Raw genomic sequence first — 13094 nt, forward strand, 5'->3', positions numbered from 1 at the left:
ATGGGAAACCAAGTTTGATGGCCACCTATGCGTATTATAAGCCATCAAAAATTGGAAAGCTATAAGTCTATCTACCCACGCAATATATACAGAACTATTTAAAAACCACTCTTTAATCTTAGGTCCCATAAGCATGCATATAAAATAAAACTAGCCGCTAAAAAAACAGTAACCTGAGATCCATGAGCTTAGTTTATTCCTTGGGCTCTTCCTGTTCTGACTCGACGTTCACTGGGTCTTCAGCTGAATCTCCATTCGTTGGGGTCATTTCAACGATGTATGGAATGTGTCTCTGTATTCTATCTAATCTTATATCTTGCTTGCATAGTTGGAACTTTAGGGGTAGTTTCAATGTTCAACTAGAAACCTGACCCCAATATGTGTCAATTTGATAGTTTATTTTTTAGTTTTTATTACAATAAATCAAGTTCGCCACCTCCACTATGTGTTAATTTGATGGTCGATTTTTAAGCTTCAAATGCAATGGTTCAAACACGCCCCCACTATGTGTCAATTTAATGGTTGATTTTTAAGTTTTTGTTGCAGTGTGCCAAGTTGTCTTAGACTAAGATTTTAAAAGAACTATATTTTTAGTATTTTGTATAATGACGTTTTGATTTAGGTGTTTAATTTTAATGTTTAATTTAGTCATGATATTTGTTCTCGAAATATGTTTAAAATCTAAGATCTATTATAGTCATGATATTTGTTGCTAAAAAATGTTCGAATTTTAGTGGAAAAAAAAGAATTGAATTTTTTTATTTCAGGGTGATTTTTGTGCAAAAAACTGGTCTTTACTATCATTTTTAAAAAATGTTACAAATTGTCCACATGGGGTAGCTCAAGTGGCAATGGCCGTGGAATGAAGTCTCACTGAACCAGAGATCTTGGGTTCGATTCTTGTGCTACCTACCTCGGAAATGGGATGAATAATGGACATGTAAAAACTCGAAAATGAGAGGGTCCTACCGAAGCTTACAAAAAAAAAATGTTACAAATTTACCGCCTAAAAATAAATGTCATTCCAACATACACACTTTTCATTTTTAGGTTGTTTTTTCATGTTTTTGGGGTTTTTTTGGCTAGAGTTTTCCTTTGATCGATTACTTTGTTATTTATATTAAGGGTGATTTCAAACTTTTCTAGCAACCTCAATGTTGCATGAACCTAGCCTTAAGGGACATAGTCAAGGAAGAACTACAAAATAAAATTAACACAAATTTTATCTACCTTATCTCTAATAACTAGCTAGTTTCCAATTAGGTAATAGTACGTAATAAGAATGGAAGACAAAAGATTTGTATTGAGTATAGGGAACTAAAAATGGCTATTCACCCGGACCTTTTTTTCTTCCTCTTCATTGTACAAGACACCTTGGTAGAAAAAGGGCTCTTCTCCTCTCTGGATGGATTTAGTGGCTAAAACTAGACAAAAATTTTCCCATGAGATTAGAAGAAGACCACCTTCATCCACCCTTATGGGATGTATGTTGATTGAGTCTTTTTTTTTGGCTCTGTAATGGACTAGTTACCTTCTAACAAGCTATGCTCTTTTCGCATTTTTAGTCTCATCCAAAACTAAGTTGAAATATATATGGATTTCTTTATATAAATTATGGTAACTTGTGTGAAGAAGCATTAGGGATTTTAGATAAGGTCCCTAGACATTCCAAGTAACTAATCATTCTCTCAGTAATGAAAAATATCAATTTTTTCTCAAAGAATGTATATTTCTTGGTCAACATATTTTAGTTCCAAGAATTGAAGTTGATATAGAAAAAATGGAGGTAATCTTAAACTTTCTTAGTCTAGAAACACAAAAATATGTACGTAGTTTCATGGGACATCTTGGTTGTTATCAAGTATTCATTTAAAATTCCATTAACATAACATCACCTTTATTAGTCCCTGCCATCTGGCAACCGGCAGGGACTATAGTAATCGATCAGTTTTGAGTTAGCATTAGTTTGTTGTTTTAGTCCGGTGTTATTCGATGCTTATTATAAAGTTTTCCAAGAGCGCTGTGCGGGGATGTCCCAAGATAACCAAACTCTTCAGCTTTGCCATCTTATTTGGCCTCTTCCCGAGGCGGGAGAGGCCGGAGCATAGACTATCTTCCTTTGCCGTCTTTATTATTCTGACCGTCAGGCGATTTCATAGATTAATGTTAACATTACTTAACATTAGTTTGGCAGTGTACTTAACATTAGTTTGGCAGTGTGAATTATTTGCAGTTTCAGTTTTGCCATATTGGCAGGTGTTCTGCTGTCCGTGCTCTTCGTGCATGGCAGGTGTTCTGCTGTCCGTGCTCTTCGTGCATGGCAGAGTGCCAGGAGGCGCCTTCAATTGAATTTGCTTTGTCGATGTCTGCACGCTGCTGTAACTGCCTGTAATCCATTTGCTTTGTCGATGTCTGCACGCTGCACGCTGCTGTAACTGCCTGTAATCCATTCTATTTTTTCCATTGGGTAAGTCTATTATACACCGCTTTGCATTCTTGTTCGTAGGGTTGCACGCTGCTGTAACTGCCTCTAAGTCTATTATACACTGCTTTGCATTCTTGTTCGTAGGGTTTAACATTCTTTGGTTGCAGGGTGTAAGCTTTAATGGCAGCTATGGCAGCTAGGTAGATTGAGATTTGAGCGATGAAGAGTTACCTGGATCATGCTCTGGCCATGAGCCCTCTGTTGCACTTCCCGGAAGAGCTGGAGCGGATCAAAATTCCGTCCGAGTGGTTATATGACCATCACCATGAGGAGAACAAGGGCGTAGCGGTGGACATCAAAGAAACGCCCAAGGAGTATGTGTTCTACGCCGACGTTCCGGGCCTTACCAAGTCCGACATTCAGGTAAGTGGCGAAAATTAAATCCAGTGAACAGGATGATTCAGGGCATTTCGCTGGCCTCGCTTCGTTCAGGAGCCGAATTAACTGAGACCGGAGCCGAATTAAGAGATGCTGGTCTCAAGCAGGGTTGGGCTGGCTCCTCATCACGCTATCACTTACAGCATATCCAGGCGCAAATAGAGATCACAGATTGACCCTTTATCGATTGATTCGGGATATGGGAGAGATCACATCCAGCGTTCTAACTGCAGTTCTTGCCTCTTAAGGTACGTTCATCTCAGTTTTCAAATTGTTTATAAATAGCTATATCAAATGTCAATACAATCGATTTACTCCTGCAGCGCAGGGTTTACTGGGCTGGTGAGACGTGGTGAGACATGAGACACGGTCAGGGCTACTCCCGGTCCATCCTTTGTGAAAAGCTGTGTGTTTGGCAGCTGAGTTTCTGTGAAGGCACTTGTTCTTTCGTTACACCTCTGGTGGTGAAGCAGTAGGACACGCGTAGCACATGCAAATTCTATATATTACTGTTAACCATCATTTTATTTGTATGTAACCATTGTCGACATAACATAGAAATCATCCTACACAAAACGCTATGTGGGACCTACCATGAGCGCCATGTCTCTCATCATTCCATTTATCAAAACTTTGCCCTCCTTAACCTCCGCTTGGTTCATTCCTACTTTTGCCCTCCTTAACCTCGGCTTGGTTCATTCCGACATTTGGCAGTGGATTCCATGTCTCTGCAACTTATTCATATATTGTAGACCTGCCAGGTAATTTACTCTGTAATAATGTAGAAAATATTTTTAGTTTCTTATTTATTAGTTTCTGGACGGTTTGAACTCAAGGCACTGAATGTCTGGCCTACCAACATTGATGAGCAGAATGATGAGCAGAATGGCCAGTGCTGGGGAGGGTAGCTCATAGCTGCGTTTACAGAGGCAGTGTGAGGTTTGAGGAACTGATTGCTGTGAAAAAGATGACCTTTTCCAGTTGTGGCTCTAAGGGATTGTTCTTCGGAGTGGTTCTTTCTATTAACCTTTTCACATAATCATTAATTTGTTGAATTGGCAACTGTCTTCAATAGTCTTCATTCTTTCGTGTCTTTTTGGCTGTGTATTCTTTTCACCTCTAGTTGTCGCTGTGCATTGAACACACATCTATGGAATTTAAAGAATTTAGATCTCTAGATTGGCTCTGAGCTACATGGTATGGTTGCATCTTCCAGCATTCTTTTTGCAAGATGAGGATACGGATGGGCTGGACTGCTCCGTAAGTATGTTGTAGAACCTGCACACATGTGGTGGCCAAGCACACTGGTCCAGGTGACCCTGTTCCGGTATAATAAAAATGTCAATATTTCTTGGGAATGTTTTAAGTAAATCATAGTGGTGTTAATGGATCTACTACTTGATAAGTGGTTAAATTTAATAATTTTTCGTTGTGAAATTCAGAAAAATAGTTCTTACGAAATTCTGAAAACAAATTTAGCCAGTCCACTTATTGAGTTACTTTTCATTTAATTATACTGTGAGAATTGGTAATGGAGAAGGTTCTGTGTTTGACATGCAGGGTACTGCATGAGAAAGACCATGGAAAGGGGATGTCTCGTAACACCTTCTTCTTCATGGCCATGACCTGCAGCTTTTGATACTATGTATTCCCTGGTTATCTATTCTCAACCCTGACCAGTGTATATTGTGTGTGCTGGATTTGGCCTCACTCTGTCACAGCACAGCAGATTGGCTCCGGCATGAATGGCCTCGGACTAGGTGCCTTTGGTTTCGATTGGAGCACCATCGCATCCTTCTTGTTCAGTCCTCTTATTTCTCCATTCTTTGCCATTATGAATGTCATGGTTGGTTATGTCTTCCTAGTATACTTTGCAGTCCCTCTTGCTTATTGGGGCACTAACATGTACAATGCAAAGGCTTTTCCTATTTTCAGCTCCGATTTGTTCACAGCCCAAGGTCAAAACTATAATATTTCACAGATTGTGAACAATAAATTTGAGCTGGATCTCGCTGCTTACAATCAGAATGGTCAAATACATATGAGCTTGTTTTTTTCCTTGACTTATGGGTTTGGATTTGCAACCATTGCTTCTACAATTACCCATGTCGCTCTATTCTATGGGAAGTAAGTTCTGATTTTTGTATTGACTTGACTTCCATTACTGCTTTCTTGCAAGATCATCAATTATGGATGTTAGTTTAAATGACATGCGTTGTTATGGTGCAAGGAAATATGGCAGCGTGCTGTAGCAGCATCCAAAAACAATCGGCCTGATATCCATACTAAATTGATGCGCAAATACCCTGACATCCCACAATGGTGGTTCTACACTCTCTTGTTTGGGACTCTTGCTGTTGCCTTTGCACTCTGCGAGGTTTACAAGAAAGAGGTACAATTACCATGGTGGGGGTTACTTTTTGCCTGTGCTCTCGCTTCATTTTTCACTCTTCCCATAAGTATCATCACCGCTACTACTAATCAGGTAAGCACATTGATTTTATTGATTATTTTGTAGAAGGAATATATATATATATATATATATATATATATATTCATTCATATGTTCTGGTTATACTTCATCTTCTTATTTTGTTTTGGCACAGACACTAGGCCTGAACATTATCACCGAATACCTAATGGGATATATCCTTCCTGGGAAGCCTATTGCCAATGTTTGCTTCAAGGTCTATGGTTATATGAGCATGAGCCAGGCAGTTTCTTTCTTGTCAGACTTCAAGCTCGGCCATTAAGATAACTGGAAGAAAAGTTAGATTTTTATTTATCAGATAACTGGAAGAAAAGTTTAATTTTTTTGAGGAGCTGATTCTTCCTGTGTCAAAAGAACTGGTGTTAGGTTTTGGCTTTTTTTGAGGAGTTTATTCTTTTTGTGTCAAAAGAACTGATGTTAGGTTTTAGCACTGTAGTTTATACTGGTCTAAACTACAGGTTTAAACAAGTATAAACTACAGTGCTAAAACCTATACTTGTTTAGGTTTTAGTTCTTGAGCAATTTGGTGAACTGATAAAAGCATTGTTTTTGCTTAGCTTCAAATCTCTCTCTGTGAATTATGAAACTTCCCAGACATATTATAGATACATATTACAATTCTTAGTTTAGTACCAGGAATTCAAATTTTTGAGAAAATCAGAATGAATTTGCTATATTTATATTATTTGCAGAATGTTTTTAGCATGATACGGCAGTGCACATTTGTTTTGTTCTGTTTATTGATATTGTGTGTGCAATGCAGTTTATTGGCACAGTAGTGGCTGGAACAGTCAACCTGGGAGTTGCATGGTGGATGTTGGGATCGGTGAAAAATATATGCCAAACAGATCTTTTGTCTGCAAGTAGCCCATGGACATGTCCCAATGATCATGTGTTCTTCGATGCATTAGTTATATGGGGTAAAAGTTTAATTTTTTTGAGGAGCTGATTCTTCCTGTGTCAAAAGAACTGGTGTTAGGTTTTGGCTTTTTTTGAGGAGTTTATTCTTTTTGTGTCAAAAGAACTGATGTTAGGTTTTAGCCCTGTAGTTTATACTGGTCTAAACTACAGGTTTAAACAAGTATAAACTACAGTGCTAAAACCTATACTTGTTTAGGTTTAAGTTCTTGAGCAATTTGGTGAACTGATAAAAGCATTGTTTTTGCTTAGCTTCAAATCTCTCTCTGTGAATTATGAAACTTCCCAGACATATTATAGATACATATTACAATTCTTAGTTTAGTACCAGGTATTCAAATTTTTGAGAAAATCAGAATGAATTTGCTATATTTAAATTATTTGCAGAATGTTTTTAGCATGATACGGCGGTGCACATTTGTTTTGTTCTGTTTATTGATATTGTGTGTGCAATGCAGTTTATTGGCACAGTAGTGGCTGCTTATTATAAAATTCACGAAAGGATCTTCTTATTTTTGTTCTGTTTGGTTCGCCTTTTTCTTTCATAATCTCACCCCATTCTCACATACTATGTCATCGAGAATGGGATGTTGGTACCAGGCCAGAGCTGGTGTAGCTCTTCCCCTTCTTTCTTGGAATTTCTGTTTGTGTTTGGTTCCCTTTTTTCTTTCATAATATTAGCCCACCCTCGCACACTTAAGTCAAGAATGGGATGTTGGTACCAAGCCAGCACTGCAGTAGCTCTTCCCCTTCTTCCTTGGAATTTCCAGATGGAAGGTGGAGTGGCTGTCAACCCCAAAGGAGCCTATGAGATTGGATCCAAAGGCCTCTATGGACTTAGCAGAAGAGCACTACCAATGGAGCTAACCCTTGGGCTCTATGTGGTTCACTAAAGGAGACTTTACCTGTCTGCATTTATTTGTTGATTGAACTTGCATTTATTCACAAATTTAGTTATTGTTTGCTTTATGTAACTCTGGATCATGTTAGGGCACGATTTTCACATTTGTTGATTCCTTTGAGATAATGAGCATTTGCTGAGGCCGGATTGGTCCACTTTTGATGAACTTGGGAATATATAGTGATGACATGAAAATTTTATTGGTATTAAGGCCATTTTTCACTGACTGTTAGAGCCAGAGGGTCACTTTATAAAGACTGATATAAAAAATTAATATCGATTTAATGCAGGTCAGCAATTAAACAAGAAAATCATGACCCGACATTGCGTTTAGGCTTATGTTTCTGAATTTTCTTAGGCATATTGCATTTGTACAAAAGCTGATCAAGAAGCAACTTTATTATGATGCACTTGGCTATTTTAAAGATTAATTGGGGCTTCTTCGATCACAGGCCCCTTTATGATAATATTTATGGAGAATGGTATTTGCAAAATTGCTCATGGATCATTGCTTGAGAATTATTGTTTAGAATACCGGCTGGTGAATCAGTTCCACTGCAATGTGCAATAGTTTTGTCATTAAGGCTTTGCCTACCTTTTGCTCTTAGCTGTTGTGGTGAGATCTATGTTCCGTTTATCTATTTTTATTAAGCCTTGTTGTGATGCTCCATTTTGGTGTGTTTTCAGCTTTCAATTTGATGGAGGAAGGCTGTATTTGTTTCCTGTCCGTCTTAGCTGCCATTCTAGGATCAATGCCTTAGCTGAAGGCACAATTTTTTCTTAATGAGCCAATGCTTATGGGTATCGTCTTTTTTCCCTTTGTTGAGGCCATACATAGTTGGACGGATAGGCCTTTACTGTTTACTCCTTACTTCTTATTGGATCCTGTTGAGGAGAGGTGAGTTGGAGAGTGTCCCGGGTCATGGTGGTTGCTATGAGTGAAATTATAAGCAGATAGACCATGGTGGTCAGAAGTATGTGAGCCGCTGGTGCGCACATTCCAAGCCACATTAAGAACATAGGTGCCAAATAAACACTGTGTCACATCTGAGACCTGAGTTTTGTTGATGCCAAATCGAGAGATAAAAGACAAAATTCCCTTTGCTAGACCTGTTATGCTAAGATCAATGTCTTGTTGGCAATATGGACCACTTTTCTCCATTGTTAAGGTCTAAACCCATCTATTTCATCATGCTTGCCTATAATGTCATCATGGCGATCCTACTGACCTGATGGGTCCTTGGCAAAGTTACAATACTCATTTTTGAAAAAGAACTTGGTGAGTTTAGAGAGTGATGGGTCCGATTGAATTCTCAAAGATTTGGGCAAAAATGCCATTGCACTTGCGGGTCAAACTTGCTGACGCGTGTAAAAATTTGCGACTACTCACATGTCATAGTTTGACATAGCAGTACTTGCGAGTTAACTTGTTGCTCCCAAGTTCAACTTACTGGAAGCTAGTTTTAAATTTTTAATTGCCAATGAGTAGTGGCAAGTCAAACTTGTTGGGTATTAATCTCAGCATTTCCAGTCACATCCAGGGTCCGGTTTCCTTCCCTTCAACTTTCCATTGGAGTTCAATGCCCTCTCCTTCAGAAATCTTCTTTTAACACTTTATCATAGAATTTTTGTAAGCTCTATTGTACAGGGATTGTTGTAATCCTTTGAAATTGAAATCAAAACTTTATTAATCTCCTCACATGAACAAAAACAGTCAATTGGACCAAGAGACAAATTAGGATGCAAGTACAACAATATGGGAGTTCTTGATTCATTGTTCATGATAAGGAGAAATGGCTGCACCATTCTATCTGTACTGAATGAGGATTTTCTCCATGTTGCTGTTGTGATGATGAATTTCAGAGGCAACAACATACTTGCATTTCCAGTCACATCCAGGGTCCGGTTTCCTTCCCTTCAACTTGTCATTGGAGTTCAATGCCCTCTCCTTCAGAAATCTTCTTTTAACACTTTATCATAGAATTTTTGTAAGCTCTGTTGTACAGGGATTGTTGTAATCCTTTGAAATTGAAATCAAAACTTTATTAATCTCCTCACATGAACAAAAACAGTCAATTGGACCAAGAGACGAATTAGGATGCAAGTACAACAATATGGGAGTTCTTGATTCATTGTTCATGATAAGGAGAAATGGCTGCACCATTCTATCTGTACTGAATGAGGATTTTCTCCATGTTGCTGTTGTGATGATGAATTTCAGAGGCAACAACATACTTGCATTTTTCGCTTGAGAATGATCCTTCAACAAGTTAGATTGTGGAAGAGTTTCCATGGCCTTACATGCATGGGGGTTGACACAAAGCACATGCCTGTAGGCAGATTGGATCCATGGTGGGAAGCTTGAGAAGGCACACCTCCCACCATATTGAACCACTACCCCACTGGTTATATAATTAAATTTTCATTTAATTCTCAATATAAACTGATTTTAAGTCACCCTATAAAATCGTTTAGGCTGTTGAACTGTAAACATTAACATTATCCTTTATCCATATTGTGAATCTCTATTACATGTGTTGTACTGCCAATGAGTAGTGGCAAGTCAAACTTGTTGGGTATTCAAACTCACTGACTGGTAGGAGTTTCACGTGTGAATGAATCAGTTCAGGTTGCTTTCTGTGTTGAGTTGAATTTGACACAGTGGCTTGACAAACTTTTGTAAGAAGGGTCATTAGATCGATGCCTCTTCTCATGACACACTTCTTTTCCCAATTGTAAGGCCCATCTCCATCTTCAGGTGCTCTTGCAATGTGTAGTTGCAGCTTTCCCAATCCTGTTAAGGGCATGCCATACTCATACTTTCAACTTGCATGATCAAAACCTGATCTGAAGGTGCTCTCTGTATTGCTACAAGATCTGCTCTATTTGTTTGGCTTTAATGTTTAATCTCAGCATTTCCAGTCACATCCAGGGTCCGGTTTCATCTTAGTAGTACCATTGCTTATCCCTTATTGTATCGTAGCTTGTCTTATGCTATCTCTTATTCGCTATGTCTAGCTCAATGATCCATCATATACAGCTCCTCGGGATTGGTATATATTAGTAATGCCTTTTATTACCCTTGCACAGGAATAGTAGTGCACATACTAGTCTAATCATCAGTAAGCTCCAGCTTATACCTCATTTCATCCTGCTTAACTATCCCTGGTATCACGTATATGTATATTATGTAAATACAATACATCTTATATCACTACTATCCCAGTAAGTAGACTAAGCATAGTAGAAGCTTAGTCGTCCATGGAGTAACAACCATGATACTTATGGAAATACAAGAAATTGGAACGTAATATGATAGTACTGCTCTTTATAGTATTACAGCTTATTTGGTTAACTAGCATGATATCCATATGTAACTGGTGTCAATACTATATGGTTTAAGCAAGGTATATAGCTTAGTTTCATCAAGTAATCATCACATATCTTTTATAAGCTTGATAACGCGTAAGCCTAATTACTGATATAGGATATACAAAGCAGGTACGTATGAAAGGTGAAACATAGATACCAGCATATATATAGTATTCAATCTTTAGTAATAGTCTCAATACCCTCGATTGCCTTATATGGAACCAATAGTCAAAAGAGGTGGTATATCTAGTCCAGCTATCATGATCAAGCTAGTTATTGCATGTACTATGATTGCACTTGTTATGGGGTTTGGTCAGTCCCAAAAGGATATTTGGCAAGCTTGGAGTGTATCCCCAGTTAAATTGGTTCTTCTTGGGTGGAGCAGCTGCTCCAGTTTTAGTTTGGTTGGCACACAAGGCCTTTCCAAAGGTCAAGTGGATTCCTCTGATCAGCCTGCCAGTTATGCTGCGATCTACAGCCTATATGCCTCCAGCCACTACAATCAACTACACTTCCTGGATCACCGTTGGCACCATTTTCAACCATTTTATCTTTAAATATTGGAAGGCTTGTTGGCAGCGTTACAACTATGTGCTCTCTGCAGGCCTTGATGCTGGTTTGGCTTTTATGGCTATACTGCTATACTTTGCTTTGGGTCTGAACAACACATCCATAAACTGGTGGGGAGCAAGTGGGGAACATTGCCCTTTGGCCACCTGCCCCACTGCTAAGGGTGTCAAAGTGGATGGTTGCCCTGTTTATTAATTCTGATCTGGATGGTTGCCCTGTTTATTAATTCTGATCTGATGTAAAGTGGATGATTGCCGTGTTTATTAATTTTGATTTGATCTTTACTGTCTTTGCATTCTGATTTTTATGTTCACAAAAGATTTCATTAGACTATCATAGCTCCTGGGGTGCATGCTATTTGGCCTTTGGCTTCGATCATGACCATTAGGAGTGGCTACATTATGCGCGTGTTATTACTAAGAACCCACTAAAGGACTAACACGAAGCCAACTAACAAGAACATGGGCTATATTCTCGGAAGCTTGCCAGGCTATAGGGAATAGTGGAACCAATAGAACTCACTATGTGAACTAAGCAAACTATGCCCACTCAACTAACGAAGCTAACAACTGGATCAATAAGCTAAATTGAGGCCAATGCCACTACGAAATAGGCTATATTCGGCCAATGCCACTACGAAATAGGCTATATTCTCGGAAGCTAAATGGGCTAGATGAAAAAGTATGCGAACTATGTGCAGGGACTAGCTGCGATGCAGCCTCCCTTGTTTTTATTGCTCTCTAAAATTGTAGAGTTCGTATGGACTAATAAGTGTCCGTCTTATTTCCATGTTCTTAAGCAATGCCTCTATGAGACACTTTTTTACGAGGAACTGGCCCATAATATTCCACATTTACGTGGATGCCTCCAACATAACAATTGCAGAAGTACTAGGTTACCAAAATGAAGGTAAGCCCAATCTTGTATATTCCATTAGAAAAATCATAGTTCTATAGAATTACATGACATCGTAACACAGAAAGAATTTCTTATTATTGTTTTCTCTATTATGTTTCAACATTACATAATTGGCTATGCTATTTTCGTACACATTCACAACTTTTCCATCCAACATTTGATGATAAACCTATCACTGCTAGTAGATTTATTAGGTGGTTATATTTATTACAAGAATTTGATACTACTATAATTGATAGGCCTACGAAGGATAATGTCATTACAGACCTCCTTTCTGTAAGTGCCAATGAAGGAGATACTTTACTTGTTAAAGATAGTTTTCTCGATGAACATATTTTCACAATATCTAATCGCACACTGTGGTATGCAAATATTTCTAACTACTTCACTCTAGGCATCTTCTAAAGGCATCTATATGTGATGGAACAACAACATATTGTCCAGAAAAGTGTTGAGTATTCCTAGATAATAGACTTCCTTTGTAGCATAAGGTTGGATCTTGTGATATCACATTTTATTAAAAAGGATGAAATCCATGACATGTGAACCAAAGGATAAATTACAAAGTGTGATTTTAATAGGATTTTTTTGTTGTTGAATGTTTTCCAATATGGAAACAAGTATTTAGTAATGTAGTTCGATCAAATGCCACTATATATTAAATTGTTATGGAACATTTTGATAAATGGGTCTTAGAGTGTGTGTCATCATTGAATCACTCTCCCCATCATGTTACTATCCATAGGTCAATGGACAAGTGGAGACTACAAACAAAATAGTAGAATCAATTCTTACGAATACAATACAATTTCACCATTAGGATTGAGAAAATAAACTTCCAAAATTATTTTAGGTGTACAAAAAATATAAGAGATTTTTTTAGACATGTTTTTGGTGATAATCACATTGAAATTCATTTCTCAATGTGTTTTGAACTAGCAAGTGTGATTCATTGTCAGGACAAGATGAAGAAGCAGACCATGACAACAACTTAAATAGAACGACCTAGCATTCCAATGACTAGAATGAAACAACAACTATTGACCATAGGGAATAGCTAA

General features: G+C 38.0%; 1 pseudogene; it reads left to right on the forward strand.

Annotated features, from left to right (window-relative positions):
• The first annotated feature begins 2880 nt into the window (after positions 1–2880).
• LOC149230293 (oligopeptide transporter 4-like) lies at positions 2881–11311 on the forward strand (annotated as a pseudogene).
• The last annotated feature ends 1783 nt before the right edge of the window (positions 11312–13094 follow it).

This window comes from Pinus tabuliformis, chromosome J (genome assembly GCF_031772625.1).
Source record: "Pinus tabuliformis cultivar Carrire ecotype Pingquan chromosome J, CPIR1, whole genome shotgun sequence".
NCBI classification, from domain to species: Eukaryota; Viridiplantae; Streptophyta; class Pinopsida; order Pinales; family Pinaceae; genus Pinus; species Pinus tabuliformis.